The sequence below is a fragment of the Schistocerca nitens genome, chromosome 2 (genome assembly GCF_023898315.1).
Source record: "Schistocerca nitens isolate TAMUIC-IGC-003100 chromosome 2, iqSchNite1.1, whole genome shotgun sequence".
Lineage (NCBI taxonomy): Eukaryota > Metazoa > Arthropoda > Insecta > Orthoptera > Acrididae > Schistocerca > Schistocerca nitens.
Genome location: NC_064615.1, coordinates 1,102,635,173 through 1,102,655,161, shown reverse-complemented (window position 1 = coordinate 1,102,655,161; position 19,989 = coordinate 1,102,635,173). Strand labels below are relative to the sequence as shown.

At 45.2% G+C, this 19,989-nt stretch overlaps 1 protein-coding gene across 8 annotated transcripts in view; it reads left to right on the top strand.

Moving 5' to 3' along the window:
- Positions 1 to 19,989, top strand: part of LOC126237496 (zinc finger protein 235-like) — a 200,645-nt gene that overhangs the window by 11,745 nt on the left and 168,911 nt on the right. The window contains exon 1 of one of the 8 annotated variants that reach the window (XM_049947654.1): positions 2,904 to 3,007. The exons of the other annotated variants lie outside the window; for them this stretch is intronic. The gene's annotated coding sequence lies outside the window, so the exon portion shown is untranslated. Of the gene's footprint in view, positions 1 to 2,903; positions 3,008 to 19,989 lie in introns of those variants that run through there. 8 annotated transcript variants of the gene reach the window in all.

The following is a 19,989-nucleotide window of genomic DNA, read 5'->3' as shown; positions in this document are numbered from 1 at the left end:
AAGATTCCAAATTAGGTTCTCAGTGAATGTCTGGTGTTGTATGATTTATGACCTGGTGATGGGGGCCTGTGATGTGCCAAATCACATGACAGCCACAGCATATGCTCATTTCCTGGTAGAAGACCTACCTGCTCTTTTGGGAGACATGGCAGAGCAATGACAGCAAATGTACCTGTAACATGATGCTTCACTGATTCACTGTACCACAAAAGTTTCCCAGTATATGACTAACACACTTCCTCAGCGGTGGATTGGCTGTAGCAGACCCATTAACTAGACTGCCAGATCACCTGATCTAACCCCATTAGACTTCTATTATTAGGCTAGGCAAAGGGTGATCTGTATACTGTGAAGGTGGATACACATTAAGAAATTGTCGCTCACATCACTGACGCTGTTGCCCACAGTAAAGCTCGCCGAGATGATGATCAACGTGCAACACGACACCCCCTTCAGTGTGTTGACAAGTGCACTGTGAGGGAACTTTTTGAATGCCTCTTGTCATCTGTCTCATGATGGAAAATAAACACACCCTGCACACTGAATCACCAGTGACTCATAAGGTGCACTACAGAAGGGTCGATATAACTTTGTGGATCACCTTTTAGTTGCTTCTTGTGATGTAGTGGGGTAAATAGATTGCTGACTCTCCTGCTTGACCTTCAGTTTGCAGATCTATGATGGAGTGAAGTGCCTGACCACAATCCAGCGACTGGCCTTTCTTCACAAGTCTACTGTTCACACTCTTACACTCCTAATCAGTGATGCTGCATACATACAGGAAAGTAACAGACAGACAGATCACTCTAAACTGTGCCAGAGAAATTAAGAATCGCAAAAAATCTCACAGGGTTGATAATAACTCAAGTAAATTATTAAACTGAAGTTCTTCACACTTATGCAACATATTCAGTTTCATATGCAACACATCACTATCACAAAGAATATTACCAGATAAACTGAAATATGCTGTTGCTGGATCCCTTTACAATAAAAATAGGGTGAAGTTCTGTATTCTGCCCTAGATGCCCAATCCAGCTCCACTGGCTACTGTGTCATCATTCAACCAGTGTTATCATTGAATTCGGTATGAAATAGATGTGGTCAGCACTCTGGTTGCCCAGTTGTTGTCAGGTTTCTTGACCTTGGAAGCACCACTGATCACTTACATAGCTCCTCAGTTGGTCTCACAAAACTTGAGTGCACCTCGTACCATTCCTTATACCGAAGAAAAATCCTGCTGTTCCAGGATTCGAACTTGGGTTCTCTGCATGGCAGTCAGTTGTGCTGGCCACTCAGTTATGGAGGCAGATTTACAATAAAAGTAGTAAGACAGACATTAACATATACTGATTGGTCTCTCTGCTAACCTTCTTTTAAGAGGTACTAGAAATGATTGTGTGTTTAAGAACCATAACCACACTCCCCCCACATAAGATCTTTAGCTGTTCACAGTTTGGATTTCAAGAGCATCTCTTGCGATATTATTGTGTAGTGTGATTTGTGAATCGAAAAATGGGTTGTTTGTATTTTCTGTGACATTCCAAAAGCATTTGATTGTGCAGTGCACGGTACTCTTGTAGAGAAGCTGAAATAATACTGTATCAGAGACCTTATTGATAACTGGTTTCTATCATACCTAACTAAAAGGATGCAGAGAGTTGCATTTTGGAGCCCAAGGAGTGTACACAATGAAACATCAACTTCAGAGAGGGGAATAATCATCATAGGCATACCACAGAGATCGATCTTGGGTCAGCTCTTGTTCTGATAATGTAAAAAAGATCTGCCATCATATATTCAAGAAGCAGAAATCGTTCTCATTGCTGATGATACAAGTATTGTAATCGAGCCTAATGTTGAAACTGCAACACTTCAACATGCAAGTAAAAGGTTCTTGTAAATTGAGAACTGGTTCTCTGAAAATGGATTCCACAGAGCTTAGATGAAACACTGCACATGCAATTCAGTACTGCACAAGAGCAGACTGCATTATTATAAATAAGGCATGAGGGTTATAACTTAACATACCTGCTGATACTTACTTCACAGTGATTGGACATGGGTAAGAGATGGTTCACAGAGAGAGTACTCTTCATAAAAAGCCTGTCCATGTTGCCCAGAAGGAAAACGTGTCTCTTTTCATTGTGAAGAATTAGTCGTTCTTCAATTTAAGTGAAAGACACTTAATCCATCTTCAGCAACTGCAATTGTATTTGTTGAAAAGAATCAGCAACCAGTTGCACAAATGAAATTTGGTTTCTTGTTGCAGGTACGTAGTGCCCTTCTTCAGAACCCAATCTTCTAAAGAAGGGCGCCATGTGCCTGGAACCAGTAAAGAAATAAAAATTTCTTTTGTGCAGTTAAGTGAAAGCGTTGTTATAAAAGGATAACAGTTCAGACTATTTACTTTGTTTATTCAGTTTGTACTATACATACTTCCTAACAACAGTTAGACCCAGGCATGCTCAGTTTAGCATTTAATTTTGTTCCATTTTCAGAATGAAATTTGCCATGCCGTATTGCCTTTTCAAATGAAACTAACACACTTTAAAAAGTTCATGGCAGCAAAAATGAGTGTACAAATAACATAGCTAGCCAATGGATGCTGCTGACTAAAGATGACAATACATCCACTCTCTGCTAATAAGCTAATTAATCGCTCACTGTTAACATAGGTAGCCAGTGGATGCTGCTGACTAAAGATGACAATACATCCACCCTCTGCTAATAAGCTGATTAATCGCTCACTGTTAAAATAGCTAGCCAATGGATGCTGCTGATTAAAGATGACAACACATCCACCCTCTGCTAATAAGATGATTAATTGCTCACTGTTGGCTTACTTTTTGATGGAAAACTTCCAAACCCATATTTTATCATCATCAGCAAATTGTTCATATTTTTGGTGCAACTCATCATTTTAATGTCTATAAAAACATCTGATTTGTATACAGGCAACAGTATATATAGCAAGGATAAACAGGACGGCACAACAATGTATAAGGTGTGATCAGTGTTTAAGTTTACTGACTTGTGAGATATTAAGAAATAGGTATAAGTATATATTTGTGTACATGTTGTCAAATAGAAAGAAATATGGTAAGTGTAGTCAGTTTACATGGTAAATTCAGACAAGGTTGCTGGAAGAGAACACTGTACTAATGCCCTCAGACTGACAGTTCTCTTTGCCACACAACACTTCAAACCACTGGCACATGCAGTGACAGATGAGTATAACAGCAGATTCTAATATCTGCTTACAGTTGAGGTAGCTCGGGCTAGTGCACATGCTCTGCGTATTGCTGCAGCCATTCCACTGTGTCTTGGCATGTCACCTCCCTGCGATAGCTGGTGCTTATGGAGGTCAGCTGTGCGGGCAGTTCACAACACACACTGCAGGGTCTGAGGCAGGTCTGTAGCATGAAATAAACACTGACATTACACCATGTCTTCAGAAAATTCCAGCCTTTTTCTTACAATAAAGTGGCTTCTGTTGTCACTGATAACTCACTTTTGAGTACATATGTTTATGAAGTTGCCTTTTTCTATTCATGCAGCTGTCTTACTGCCTAGGGTCTTATGCAATAATACAAATTTACAAATTTCAAGAAAAGCTCAATAGTTAAAAGAATTGTGTTGCTCCTACATTGAGCAGGGGGGGGGGGGGGGGGGGAGATGGACATGTGTGTGTGTGCGAGTGTATACCCGTCCTTTTTTCCCCCTAAGGTAAGTCTTTCCGCTCCCGGGATTGGAATGACTCCTTACCCTCTCCCTTAAAACCCAAATCCTTTCGTCTTAGCCTCTCCTTCCCTCTTTCCTGACGAGGCAACCGTTGGTTGCGAAAGCTAGAATTTTGTGTGTATGTTTGTGTTTGTTTGTGTGTCTGTTGACCTGCCAGCACTTTCATTTGGTAAGTCACATCATCTTTGTTTTTATATATATATAACACTATAACTCAGGTGACCGCCTGTCATAAATTGAGAGGCAAGTAAAAAAATATGAACACATCATCCCATTGACATGATGACAAATTATGCTAAAGTTGCAGCTATCACCGTACCTACCTCAACTTTTTTGAAACCAAATCTACCACCACCCTCTTTTCTTGCAATTCCTGTGGCACCATCTTTGGGAACCCCTTCCCAGATTCAGCGGGAGGTGCAGCTTCCTCCTCTGGTGATAGAGCTCCCTCTCAAGATCCCCAGAAAACTGCAGTAGCCAGTGGCAGAAGGAGCCACAGATTGTAGGTCCCAGGGCTGTCCGCTCTTCCTCCATTCCTACACCCACAGTCAATAGTGCTCACAAAAATCGTGACTACCAGAAGTTGTGAAGTTGTGACAGAAGAGAAATAGATATCTCAGGAGATAGCTACTACAGTGACCTCGGAGGCATGAGATCCCCCAATACTGTAGGATTCTGAACAGATGTTCATTGACAGTGGTCCTGGGACGTGACCTGTCCTTCTGGTCCCTTCACACCCAACCAAGATACTTTCAGTATGATGATCCAGTGGAACTGTAATGGATATTACTGTCACGTGCCTGAACTACAGCAACGAATTTCCTCCTCTTCTGTTGTTTGTGTTGTTTTCCAAGAAAAACACTTTACTGATGACCATTCTGCAATGCCATAAGCCCACCATGCATTCTGTTAGAACTGTACTGGCCCCTAGCAGCCATGTAGAGGGGTCTGTATATTGGTTCGCACAGGTGTCAGTGATTCCCCTCTGTACCACATTGGAAGAAATAGTGGTGCAAGTGCAAACGACCCAGCGATCACCATTTGTAATGTTTATTCACCTTGAGATGAACACCTTAATCCAACATTATCCCCTCCCTTGCCAGGCCCAGCTTTTTTCTCCTACTTGGAAATCAATGTGTGGCATACTTCGTGGGGAAGTATCACACCATATGTTGGAAAGCTTCTAATTGACCATTTTCTTTCTGATCTTGACGAGTGTTACTGCTCTGATTGTTCTCCTAACCACTTTAGTGCTGCACATGGCCCTTTTTTGGTATCAACCTTACGATGTCTTCCACCAATCTTGTAGCTTCACTCCAGTGGCTGCGACATGATGACCTTTGTAACAATGACAATTTCTAATAATCCTGATACAACTGTTTTGTGTAATTATTTCTTGCATGAATAGCAGCGTAATTAGTTTCTTGTGTGTTTAGCACAAATCACCGCAGATTAGTAAATTTTAACTTTTGAAGTGTCATTCAAGAATTTAATGAAAAAAATCCACATCTAGAATAATTTTCATCCACTGCTTAAGTTGCTATACAGTATTGATGTACATAAGCAGCTTCACAGGCACATGCAAGAATTTCACGGCAGCTTCTCACAGATTTAATGTGAACCCTTCAAGAACTGATAAAGAAGTGAGCATGTTTTATATATAACATTAATTCTTTTCATTTTGACAATATTTGTTGAGATCTTGACAGTGGAATTGTGGGTCTCTCCCAAGCACTGTCCGTCAGCTGACTTCTTTTAGTGACCTGCACTGCCACACACCACACCTGCTGTTGATCACGGGGCCACATAGTCAACAGATTGTCTGCTTAACGTGTAACAAAGAGGAAATACCCATTTCTGAATTGCGCGTGGGCACAACAAAAAGGCTGTCAAACAAATAAGCTCTTCATATGAATTAGACAATACACACACACACACACACACACACACACACACACACACACACACATGCACACACGCAAATGTAACACTCACACATGTGACAAAGTCTCTGGCTGCTGAGACCAGATGGCAAGCAGAAGTGCATGATGGGCGGAGAAATCTGGATAGTGGAGGTGAGGAGGAGGCTGGGTTGGGGAGAGGAAGGGATAGCTGGATAGGGGTGGGGGATGGTAAAGTGCTGCTTATGGGAGTATGCAGGAACAAAGTGGAAAGAGAGTTATACATCTAGGTGCAGTCACAAGGTTAGACAGCGGATGGGGGGGGGGGGGGGGGGAAGTAAAAGTCTGTGGGTGTGTTGATGGAATAGAGGGCTTGTAGTGCTGGAGTGGGAACAAGGAAGGAGATATGTGGAGGTAGGGCAATGACTAATGAAGGTTGAGGCCAGGAAGATTATGGAAACAAAGGAGATATTGCAGGGAGAGTTCCCAACTGCACAATTCAGGGAAGCTGGTGTCGGTAGGAAGGATCCGGATGGCACGGGCTGTGAAACAGTCATTAAAATGATGAATACTGTCTTTGGGAGTGAGCTCAGCTGGGTGATCCAACTGCTTCTTGGCCACAGTTTGTCAGTGGCCATTCATGTGGACAGACAGCTTGTTGGTTGTCATGACCATGTAGAACACAGCACAGTGCTTGCAGCTTAGCATGTAGATCACATGACTAGTTTCACAGGTGACCCTTTCTTGGACTGCTCTTTTGTGGCCGGACCGCGGGACTGCAGGAGGTGGTGAGTAACTGAAGGGATAATGCACGGGATATCTGTTACTGTAAAAGTTTAGAAGGGTAATTATGGTCTGTGACAGCGTCAGTGAGACCTTTGGTATACACTCCTGGAAATTGAAATAAGAACACCGTGAATTCATTGTCCCAGGAAGGGGAAACTTTATTGACACATTCCTGGGGTCAGATACATCACATGATCACACTGACAGAACCACAGGCACATAGACACAGGCAACAGAGCATGCACAATGTCGGCACTAGTACAGTGTATATCCACCTTTCGCAGCAAAGCAGGCTGCTATTCTCCCATGGAGACGATCGTAGAGATGCTGGATGTAGTCCTGTGGAACGGCTTGCCATGCCATTTCCACCTGGCGCCTCAGTTGGACCAGCGTTCGTGCCGGACGTGCAGACCGCGTGAGACGACGCTTCATCCAGTCCCAAACATGCTCAATGGGGGACAGATCCGGAGATCTTGCTGGCCAGGGTAGTTGACTTACACCTTCTAGAGCACGTTGGGTGGCACGGGATACATGCGGACGTGCATTGTCCTGTTGGAACAGCAAGTTCCCTTGCCGGTCTAGGAATGGTAGAACGATGGGTTCGATGACGGTTTGGATGTACCGTGCACTATTCAGTGTCCCCTCGACGATCACCAGTGGTGTACGGCCAGTGTAGGAGATCGCTCCCGACACCATGATGCCGGGTGTTGGCCCTGTGTGCCTCGGTCGTATGCAGTCCTGATTGTGGCGCTCACCTGCACGGCGCCAAACACGCATACGACCATCATTGGCACCAAGGCAGAAGCGACTCTCATCGCTGAAGACGACACATCTCCATTCGTCCCTCCATTCACGCCTGTCGCGACACCACTGGAGGCGGGCTGCACGACGTTGGGGCGTGAGCGGAAGACGGCCTAACGGTGTGCGGGACCGTAGCCCAGCTTCATGGAGACGGTTGCGAATGGTCCTCGCCGATACCCCAGGAGCAACAGTGTCCCTAATTTGCTGGGAAGTGGCGGTGCGGTCCCCTACGGCACTGCGTAGGATCCTACGGTCTTGGCGTGCATCCGTGCGTCGCTGCGGTCCGGTCCCAGGTCGACGGGCACGTGCACCTTCCGCCGACCACTGGCGACAACATCGATGTACTGTGGAGACCTCACGCCCCACGTGTTGAGCAATTCGGCGGTACGTCCACCCGGCCTCCCGCATGCCCACTATACGCCCTCGCTCAAAGTCCGTCAACTGCACATACGGTTCACGTCCACGCTGTCGCGGCATGCTACCAGTGTTAAAGACTGCGATGGAGCTCCGTATGCCACGGCAAACTGGCTGACACTGACGGCGGCGGTGCACAAATGCTGCGCAGCTAGCGCCATTCGACGGCCAACACCGCGGGTCCTGGTGTGTCCGCTGTGCCGTGCGTGTGATCATTGCTTGTACAGCCCTCTCGCAGTGTCCGGAGCAAGTATGGTGGGTCTGACACACCGGTGTCAATGTGTTCTTTTTTCCATTTCCAGGAGTGTATATGGAAGGGACTGCTCATCACTACAGATGCCCCCCTCCCCTCCCAGGGGGCTTGCCACTCTTTGGTGGGTTTTTGCTTGGCTACCACGGGGCCCCAGGCTTTGCAGCACTTTTCCCTTCCATGCTGCATGTCTATCCTCTTGCTATTCTTTTTTCCCCTCCCTTGTGGAACATGTCTGGGGTATTACTGGGAATGCCCCGCGTTGTGTCACTGACCTGTGAACAGTCTCCACTTTCTTTTTGGCACCCTTTTCCTTTTTTTGTTTCCCTTCTCCTCTCGTTCCTCCGCTTTGGTGTTTGAGGATACTCTTTTTTTTTTCTTTTTCTTCTCTGTGTGCTCCTGAAGGCCGGACCACGTGTATGATGCATAAAAGGTGACTGGATAACGCATAATTCCCAGCCCCGGGTCGACAGGTAGAGTTCGCATGTACACCCTGGTGAAAGTCAGGCCCAGGGAGGGACGATTGCGTGAGATGTAACCTTCCCAGATTGCCCATTGCTCCCTCCGTAAGGTGTTCGGGAGGCGTGAGCAATCACCTAAGGTGGGTGCACCCCCTTGTGAATGGGGCCCCCAGTTGGAAGGAGCGTGCCATCGGAGACACTGGCAATCGTGGGGGATTTCCTCACAATGAGTCACTCATCCCCTCCATCAACGGCAAGGAAATGCAAACGTAATGGGGCTACTGATGCAAAGACCCTTCCCACTGCACTGCGGTTCCTTGTGGTATCACGTACTGAAGACGGTCAGTCCTTCGCTTTGGTCAATCCATTTATTGTTCAGAACGGCATTGATGCCATTGCTGGCCCTGTGAAATCCTGCTCTCGTTTGCGGAATGGCACTTTGCTTTTGGAGACGGCTTCACATTCTCAAGCACAACTACTACGTGCTGCCTCACTTCTCAACGGATACCCTGTTCGTGTCATGGCCCATAGTACTCTGAATGTCCGCCTCCTTCTCCGTGCTGTATTAACTGCAGTGGCGGCCACGCCGCCCTCTCCCGGGATTGTCCTGTGTATCTAGATGAGTGGGCTGCTCAAGAGATTTGGGTAAAGGAATAAGTGCCTTACCCAGTAGCTCGCAAGTTACTGTCTAGTTGCAAACCCTGTGTTCTCCTGTCTGGCACTTATAGTTCAGTTCTTTTGTAAATAATAGATTTCAGCTGTCAGTCATCCTTTGGAATTTTTATTGGCAGGTCTAGATTTCAGATAGCAACTAGCCATTTTCAATGCACTATCCATATTTTGGTCAATGCATGTAATGCCTGTTGGTCTGGCTTTGTACACCTGACAATAAAAATTCCAAAGGACGACTAATAGATGAAATCTATTATTTACAAATCAAAATAATGGTCACAGTGTGCAACAGCCTCTGAATGGAGAGTAACCTGATGAGTTCAGTTCTTGTTACTCCTTACTCCATGAAGGACATGGCTACGCAGACATGCGACCTCAAATTTGGCTCTGAGGTTGTGAAGTCGCCCAGTGTCAAGGTAGCATTGCTGTTCCCCATCTCACTGTGCAACAAATTGTCAAACTCTCGCCTAAAGGGTGAAGCTACCCACTACACAACTGGCAGGCAGGAAAGGACAGGAGTACTCCCGAGAAGACAGCCTCTGTCCCTCCAGCCAAACAACACACCAAGTCTTCCTCTAACCAAAAGGGCTCGAAGAAGTCTGCTAAAGACAGCCGATCTTCTCCTTCACCAGCTCTAAGATCCTGCTCTACGGTGTCGCCACGTGGTAACTTAGCCTGGCTGGCCTCTGTCTTGCTGGTGCGCACCACTAACCGTTTTTCAGCATTGGACTCCACCAACCGACCCCACAAGCATGCCGATGCTTCTGTGAACCCCATGGAGCAGGATCCTCCTGCTTCTGTGCCCTGTAATAGTGACTCCACCAGCTGTCCCTCGGCGGCCACAGAGTTGACACCCCTACATCTCTTCCTCCTCATGACTGTCCTCCAATGGAATGTTCGTGGTCTTCGGTCCCACAAAGAGGATTTACGGCTGCTTCTAGCATCGCAGCATCCCCTTGTAATCTGCCTTCAGGAAATGAAGTTGCACCCTCAAGACCGCTTTGAGCTTCCACATTACTTACCAATTAGTTTCGACCTTCCCTCTGAGGTCGGCATCCCATCTCAGGGGACGTCATGCTGCTTATACGGGATGAGCTTCATAGTCAACCAATCTACCCGTCTTCAAGCTGTTGCCGTACCATTTCCTTCCCCACCTGACTTTCTCCCTCTGTACGATTTGTGGCCCTCCGTCCTTCGATGTCACCAGGACAGACTTCCTGCAGCTTATTGGGCAGCTACCTCCACCGTTTTTGCTACCTGGTGACTTTAATGCACATCACTCCCTTTGGGGTTCTCCCAGAACCTGCCAAAGAGGTACACTCATGGCTGTCATTCTTAACCAACTCAACCTCTTCTGCTTTAACACTGATGCACCCACTTTCCTTTCTGACACCTCGCTCACCTACTTCCATTTGGACCTATCCTTCTGCACTGCCCAGCTTGCCCATCATCTTGAGTGGTCCGTTCTTTCTGACACCTACTAGAGCGACCATTTTCCTTATGCTCTCCGTCTGCTGACTCCTACCCCATCCAGATGCATGCCAAATGGCAGCTTACCAAGGCTGACTGGCAGCTTTACTCCTTACCGGTGACCTTCACAGAATAAGATTTCCTCAGTTGTGATGACCAGGTGGACTATCTCACCAGCGTAATTCTTACTGCTGAAGGATGTTCCATTCCTCACACTTCCTCTTTACCACATGGTGCTTCAGTCCCTTGGTGGACTGAGGCATGTTGCGATGCAATTAATGTACAGAGACATGCTCTCCACATTTTTAACTGCCACCCTACACTGGAAAACTGTATTCATTATAAACAGATGTGTGCAAAGTCTTGTCGATGTCTTCGGGATAGCAAAAGAGCTAGTTGAATTTCATTCACGCGTTCTTAAAACAGTTCCATCCCTTCCTCTGTCATGTGGGCCAACCTCCAACGGCACTCTGGAACCAAGATCCATTCTCCCATTTCCGGCCTGACAGTAGGTGCCGATGTCATTGTGGATCCTGTTGCTATGTCCAACACCTTGGGCTGCCATTTTGCGGAAGTTCGAGCTCTTCCCACTATCACTTTGCCTTCATCCATCAGAAACGAGTAGAGGAGGCTTGGGCGATACCTTTCTCTTCTCCAAATCTTGAGTGCTACAGTGCCGCCTTCACTATGAGGGAGCTAGATCATGCTCTCAGTTCATCCCGGTCCTCCGCTCCAGGGCCAGATGCCATCCACATTCAAATGTTGCAGCACCTCTCTCTTGTTGGCAAGCTCTTTCTGCTTAACACATACAACCGCATCTGGGCTGAGGGCACATTTCCTGGACGCTGGTGTGAAGCCACCATCATACCCATACCTAAGCCCTGTAAGGACAAAATCCTTCCTTCTAGCTACCACACCATCTCTCTTACCAGCTATGTTTGCAAGGTGATGGAATGTATGATTCATGCCCGGCGGGTGTGGTGGCTCAAATCTCACCATTTACTCACGAATACACAGTGTGGATTTCGAGTGCGGCATTCTGCAGTAGACCATCTCATTACTTTGTCCACCCATGTCATGAATGGTTTTCTGTGGAAATCTTAGACTCTGACCATGTTTATCGATTTGGAGAATGCGTACGACACCTGCTGGAGAACTGGTATCCTCCGTACTCTTTACATGTGGGGCCTTCGTGGGCGCCTGGCCTGTTTTCTTTGGGCATTCTTACAATACCGAGTTTTAAAGGTGCATGTGGGTTCTGCATTGTCAGACACCTTTATTCAGGAAAATGATGTGCCTCAGGCTTCTGTCCTGAGCGTCATCCTCTTTGGTATCCCCATTAACCCTATAATGGCCTGTCTCCCGCCGGGTATCTCCAGCTCCCTTTTTGTCAATGATTTTGCCATCTATTGCAGTTCTCCACGGACCTGTCTTACTGAGCAGCATTTTCAGCACTGTCTTGATCGTCTTCACTCCTGGAGCATCACCAATGGCTTTCGCTTTTCCACTGACAAAACCGTCAGTATGAATTTTTGGTGGCACAAATGGTTTCTCCCACCTCTCTACATCTTGGGCCTGTTGCCCTTCTGTTCATTGATACTACGAAATTCCTGGGGTTCATGCTCGATAGGAAACTCTCTTGGTCCTCCCATGTCTCTTACGTGGCATCCCGCTGTACGTAGACCACCATTGTCCTAAGTGTCATCAATGGTACTTCTTGGGGTGCCGATCGAATCACTGTCCTCCATTTGTAACGGTCCCTTTTCCGTTCTAAACTCGACTATGGATGCTTTGCTTATGCATCTGCACGCCTATCCCTTCTACGCCATCTCAACACTATCCGTCATCATGGCATCCGTTTGGCCATGAGTGCCTTTTACACCAGCCTGGTTGAGTGTCTGTATGCTGAAGCTGCTGAACTATCCCTGTCCTACTGCCATGACTTTCTCCTCAGCAGGTATGCATGCCATTTGTCTGCCATCCATGGCCACCCTTCCTATGCCTCCTTCTTTGATGATTCCTTAGAGCGTGAGTATGGGGCTTGTCCCTTTTCTCTGTTACCTCCTGGAGTCCGCTTTCACCACTTGCTACGGCGACTTAACTTCAGGCTACCTGCAACTTTCCCCATGGGTGTGAAGCCTTCACCATCGTGGCTTCGTGAAGTGATCCACGTTAACCGTGGGCTTCATTTGATTCCTAAGGACACTACTCGAGCACCAGTCTATCGCCTTCAGTTTCACGTGGAACTTAGTACTAGTACCTTTGTATACACTGATGGCTCTGGGACTTACTGTGGGGTCGGGTGTGCCTTCGTAATTGGCACCCAAGTCTTTCGATATCGGCTTCTGGCACACTCCTCAGTATTTACAGCTGAGCTCTTCGGTGACACAGCCTTTTCAATTGTGTCCTCTGCTCAGACTCAATCTGCACCCTCCAAAGCCTCTGTGTGCTGTACACTGCTCATCCCTTATTGCATCGGTTCCTGGAAAACTGTCACTTGTTCACTTTTGGTGGAGCCAATGTCATGTTCCTTGTGGGTCCCTCCTCCTGTCGGTCTGCGAGGAAACGAGGTTTCTGACGCTGCTGCCAAGGCTGCAGTCCTTGTGCCTCAGCCCACGAGTACCTCTACTCCCTTCTATGAGGTCTGCATTACTGTCTGTCAGGAGGTGGTGTCCCGTTGGCATCGTCATTGGTCCTCCCTTCACGGGAATAAGCTGTGGCTTATTAAGCCTCCTCGGCACCTTGGATGACCACCTCTTGGTCCTCCTGCTGGAAGGAGATTTTTTAAACTCGGCTGTGTATTGGGCACAACCTCTTTAGCCATCGTCATTTGCTCAGTGGCGCTGCCCCACCAGTTTGTACGCATTGCGCCCAATTTTTAACTGTCCACCACTACCTGCTGGACTGCCCTTTTTTACCAGTTTACGTTCCAACTTGGGTTTGCCGTCTGCTTTATTAGCTGTTTTAGCAAATTACATGCGGGCTGTCACCCACATTTTACTTTTTATCTGCCGAAACAATATGGCGAAGGCCATTTAATTTTTAGTTTTGGATCTCCATTTTTGTATGGTGTCGTTTTTTTAGCCCTTTTTTTCCACGTGCCTTGTTTAGCTGTCTCCTATTCTGTCTGCTGGGACTGACATATGGTCATTTCCCTCGTCTCTGTGCTTGTGTTCTATAGTTTTGACTTGGGCGCGTATGACCTCAGTTGTTTTTTGCACCCTAAAACAAAACAAAACAAACTACATATGCGACGGCGATGAGTGACTAGGCTATATGGAACGGACTTCATGGTGTGGAATGGGTGGCAGCTGTCGAAGTAGAGGTATTGCTGGTGGTTGGTACGTATGCAGGGTCAGGTTCTGGAAATCATGGAATTTCAAAAATGTGAGAGAAATATCAGGGAAATTTGAGAAAAACACTGAGAAGTCTCATTTTTGTCCCAGTAGATGAAATGGTTTGCTTACTGAGGTGTTGTGCAGCATCTCTGACTGAGTATGTGCGTTGCTTCTCAACTTCCTCATTACTACTGCTTCTCCCCTTCCTACCACTGCCCCTCTTCTTGCAGTCAATGCTGCCACCACTTCTTGCCACCACTTCTTGCCACCAGCCTAGCAGCTGCCACCATGAGGCAGGGAGGCGTGAGGCGTGGTTTGTTTGGATCTGATTCACAGTGACTGCAGACACTGTGGCCAGAGAAGGTAGTCATGTGTGCATGAGTTGTGTCTGAATGTTTGTGTGTATGCTCTCGTTTTCTGAGAAAAGCTATGGCCAAAAACTTAGTTGTGAGAATGGGACTTTTTTTTATATGTACCTCTCTGTGGCTTATCAATCATCTGTACAGTGTGTTGCTATCTATCCTCATTATTATTGATTCTCAGAGTATTTGAACAAATTATCTGTTGCATGGATTGATCATTATGGTCTCATTTTATCAACATGCTGTCTGTTACTCCTGAATAGCTGGCCACACCAGTGGATTTCCATGACAGGCCATGACCATAGGCCATTTCTGCGGTATCTCTAATGGATTGGGGGTGCCCATCAGAAGCTCTTGTGCAAGCCCTGCCTGTTGGTTCTAATCTCACCGATCTGCCTGCAGGCCGGGTCTGTTTGTGTGTGGCATAATGCAGTGGATTTTTATGGTTTATCCATTGACCCAGGACTGTGGTGCTCCTTGGCAGACCAGAGGCCACGGGCAATGGATTTCAGGAATTGTGACTGTCTCTCCACAAGTACATTTTACAGTGTGGCATTTTATAGGCATTTTATTTATTTTAGTACATTTTAGCAGTTTGAAAGTAGTTTATATATTAGAAAGTATGGACAATAAGAAGAAGAAAATTGTCAGTCGCTGTTGGTTTGTTCGCTATGTACTCATACATTTCTTGAAAGAAAAATCACACAGTACTTATAAAATAATAGATATAACACAGTGAGTAATAACTGACAATAACAAACATAGTAGAATCAACATTTTATTGGCAGTAACCTACAGTATTGGTTTACACAAGTCTTCCCCCTCTTATACACTTCTTTCAAGAAGCCTGCTTTTTTCTGAGATTATTTTCAAAATCAATGAAGATACGTTAAATCTGTCTTGTGACTTCAAGAAAATATTTATTTTGGCAGAAAATGTGTTTTGTTTTATTGAAATAAAATAACATTAGTGGTCTTAATGAAACACACATACTGTTTGGCTTGCTTTCTTCATCTGATAACAGCTCATTGCAAAAGATGTTGATGTTAGTACTCATGAGTTTTGCTTACATCAGGAAACACTCTCTGCTTGCAAGTTTTGGTTTACATATTTCCTCATTTGCTCTAGTGTTTCTTGTAACATAACTGCAAAGACGGATTGTGAACTCATGTCCTTACTTACCCGGAGATCTCAAAATTTGTCAAGGAAAAATACTAAAACTTGTTTGGAAATCAGGGAAATATCAGGGAATTTCACCTGGGAAACTTGTGGCAACCCTGGTATGATATGCACTGAGGTACTGATGTAGCCATCTTTGAGGTGGAAGTCAACATTGAGGAAGCTGGCTGGTTGGGTTGAGGAGGACCAGGTGAAATAAAAACGGGTGAAGGTGTTGATGATCTGGAGGAATGTGGATAGTGTCCTCATCACTGATCCAGATCATAGTGACTGATGAGTCCATGCTGCTTCAAGTATGCGCCAGAATTCATCTATCATAATGGCTGGTGAGAGTCATTGATGCGTCAACCTGAAGTTCATCCGTCATAGTCACTGATGAGTCCATGCTACTTCTATTCTGTGCCAGAGTTCATCCATCATAGTGGCTGGCGAATCCACACTGTGTCGACGCTCTGCCAGAGTTTGTGTGTCTTACTGTCTGGGCAGTGGTGATGTCTCAGTCTCTGGGCAACCCATGACCAGGTGTTTTCAATGTGTGAGAGATATGGAACTGTGCTGGCCAGGGCAACATACAAACACCCTTCATGTCAGGGTAGGTCAGGACAGGACAAGTCACATGCAATGTTGCATCATGTTGTGGAACGAGAACATCGTGGAGGTGGTGCGGCACATCAGAAATGTAATCCCTACTATGAGAGTTACTGGCAATACATACCAGAGGCTGTAGTGTTGTGTACCCAGTAGCAGCATGTGCCAGGCCCTTATGATGATGCTGAATGCAGTCTGTCCATATTCATTCTTCTTGAATTCTACATATATTGATACATCTATTGTGAAGCTGTGCACAGAACTGTAATTGTCTGAAATACAACTGCCACCACTTCTGTGCCCCACATTTTCTCTGGGGGCCTTTGTCTGCTGCCACCTTAATAGAAGACAACAGTGGTCATCCTGCTGACAGTCCCTGGCATTCTAGACGTCAGACTGTCCGTGCAGATATTCATTTTGCTGCAGACGAGACCATTTCCTGACTTTAGGCTTGAGACACACCTTAGTAAACAGTCTCCTCTCGGAGACTAGTTGCATGTGGCCACAGAGATACTGCACAGTGCTGAATATGGTCCTCCTGAACCTTTTGTTTTTGGATTCACAAAACAATCAGGCACTGTGGCTGACGCAAGCCACAATATCATGAAAAGATAAACCTCAGTCTTGATAGGCCACAGTCGTGCACCTGTTGAATTCTGATATGTGCTGGTAGACAGTTTTCCTTCTTATGGGAGAAACAGTTGTCTCACTACTGACAGACACTCAAATTGTGAATGAGAAATCTGCTGTGTAACTTTTCCACACATACGTAATGTAGATGGCATTGCTCCTGCTTTCTTTGTGTGGTTCGATGAAATGCTAATCATTTGCATATATGAGCACATAGTACGTTTCGTGCTAGAGTGACAATTTTTGCACGTATGGTGCCTTGATGGTGTTGCAGTTTTAATGTCCAACAGTGTATATTTCAGAATCAAGTCACTCAAGTGAGGCAGAAAATACAAAATGGTCAGTGTGTTTCCCAAAGGCAGTATTGCCAGTCTGTGTAAACTACAGTACTTAAAACATTGTCAGTTTTATTTAGGTAACAAGTATATGGAGGTGGAAAGATTAGTACAGGATGGATGGAGAATGCCCTCAAACCATTCAAAATACTCTTGACAAGGAAGGAAGAAAAGAAATGTTCATCCTGCTACTAGTTCTCAAATTGAACATCTCCTGCAAAATCGTGAGCAGTTGTGTTGTGCTGCAATAGTAGAGAACCCCTGAGGTGCAAGATATTCACCCATGTTGGTTGGGTTGGCTGGAGTACTACTCACTCCACACAGCTTGTATGCGGTAATGAATCACCCATTGGCATTCATTCATTCACACATCGTTTCTGTAAATCCTGTTGTGAAGGAGAACCTGTAGTGATGTGGAAGGACTAGAGTTACACATTAACAGACTGAAGCAGCCACTGAAAGCCACCACTATAAAGTGTGCTAATGACAAATTATGGCTAGAGCTAATCTGCTCAAGCTGATAGTTGTGTAAATTGATTTTTATTTCTATGTGTATACATGCCAGGGAAACAATGCAGCCCCCTATAGTATGGTAGTCAGTGACAACAAGATATGAATGTGGATACTGAGGTACTGTAGTGTTAGTGGTTCATTTGTCACAGTCATCAGCGATCAAATGGCACTCTGGAGGCCTGTCTGAGCATCCTCTGTTCTCTGACTCTACAGCTGTAACTGTAGTGAATTTAGAGATGAACAGTGTATGCAACATTCATTCTAGGCCTCCATTCTCCTATGATGAGTACATACCGTTGTTGAACAACTTCAGTCATTTGATCGGGATCACATTGTGGTCCTGCGGGAAGCTGGATGGACAGATGTATTGACAGACTGCTGTGTGTTAGGCACGGGGTATCGGTGGCGTGTTGCTGCTTTAAAAGTGGTCTGTGGAATATTTCCATATGTGTGGACCAGTTTCTGGATGATCGCGTAACACAGACATACATCAAGATTGATGTATTGTGCGACGGGCAGTGGCCAACCGAATGTTGTCTGGGGGTGAAATCCAGGCACATGTTGCACCTGCTTTGTCATCAGGGACCATTGGTTTTGCAGGATTAACATCATGTGTGACTCTGGCCAGTGTGCCACTGACACCACCACACTGCCAAGCACAGCTTCTCTAATGGCTTGGAACAGTTGACTGGGGAGTGGAATGGCACTTTGTTGTCATCAGTGATGACAATAAGTTCTATCTGTATGTAGTGATGGACGTACACATGTATGATTTAGACCTTGTGAGCTGCTTTTCCCAAGGTGTGTTTGCCCATGACACACAAATACCCAGCATTCACGTGTGGAGGGCTATAAGTTACAACTTCTGGTCACATTTGGTGTTTCTGCGGGATAAAGTAACCAGTGCCTGCTACATTGCACAGGCTTTTAGCCCCATACTACTGTCACTTCTTTGACAGGAAGGTGAAATGCTTTCTTGGCAGAACAATGCATTGATGCTATGGCACAATGTGATCTTTGTGGCATCCACCTACTGCCCTGGCCAGCAAGATGACAGATCTCTCGTCAATTGAACACACGGGGGACATGATGAAACAGGAACTTGCATGTTACACAGGGCCCACAAGAACTGTTGCTGAACTGCAACAAAAGGCACAAGATGCTTGAGACAGTCCTATCAAAGAGTACCTTTACGATTGTTTGCTTGTGAGAATACACACTTGCATTGCCACTGGAGGGGCACCCTTTACTGTGACGTATGTTTCATTTGGTCTGAATTTGTTCATATATGTGTCCAATGATGAACAGTGTATTAAGAGGTAAGGCGGCTACTTAAAAAAAAAAGCTGCTGTCTTTGCCATCTACTATCCTGCTGCTGTTTACATCCAGTTCATCAAACAAAGCATTTATTTAACTTGACACAGACCACATATACAGGCAAAGTTGAGATATCTTTAATATAAACATTGAAGTTATGTGGAACTTATATTCCTTAGCCCAGGTATAATGTGGTAAATTGTTGACATCAGTAATGAGCTGTTCTTTTACTTTGTTTTGGAATATCCGGGTTTGATGACAATCTGTTACAGAGTGTAAAATTAATGTATTGAAATTATTTGTTTTGTCTAGTATTATGGCTGTGAGTTTCACATTTCATCCTTGTTACCAATAACAAATACTGTCAAGAAGTGCATGGATTGGCACACAAGTTTAGAATTTTTATCAACTTTTAAGAATACCCCCACTGTGCACATCAGTAAAATAAATGCTTTTTTGATGTTAGTTGCATTGCCCCAGAAGACTGCTGTAGGACAGTATTGAGTGAAGATATGCTAGCAGTCCCATCTGGAGATCTACACAATGAGAGAGGTTTCTAATTGCACAGCTGGCAGAACTGATTGTATAATATATTCAGACACTGGTGATGCCTCAGTTTGAGATCCATTTGGATGCCTAGGAACTTCAGACATGGAACCTCATCCAGTGCATGTCCACTGACCTCTGCTTCTTGTATGTTGATTTCTTTGGAATTGCATAGTACGAGTCTTTGTAAGAGTAATGGTTAAACTGTTTGCTGTGAACCATTTTTAAGACTGTTCCATTAGCCTCCTGTGTGGAGGATTTTTAGACCCTTTATCAATATACTAGTGTCAGCAGCAAACATCACAGGTTTTCAAGAATTTCCCAATATCCTATTTTCTGTGTGCAGAGTGTGATAAAAAAGATGCCTACTCCACATAAACAAACATTCAATGTACTCTTGGGACTGGATCAGTAGTTTTGTACAAGATTTTTCGTGAGTGTGCCTGTACTGGGGTTTGAACTGTCTCATATTTCATAGACATTCAGTGCATTGTTTTCACCTGTGAACAAAATATTTGTATCTCTGAGTTTTTCCTGTAACACTTATTCAGCAAAAGTAAATGTAGAAAGGAGTACGGGTAAATAAACAATGTACACTTTCATCACTGCATCAAGAAAATTAAATTTGAAGAAGCTAAAATTTAAACTGCAGCTTGATATGCCATCTTCAGTTTTTCAGATG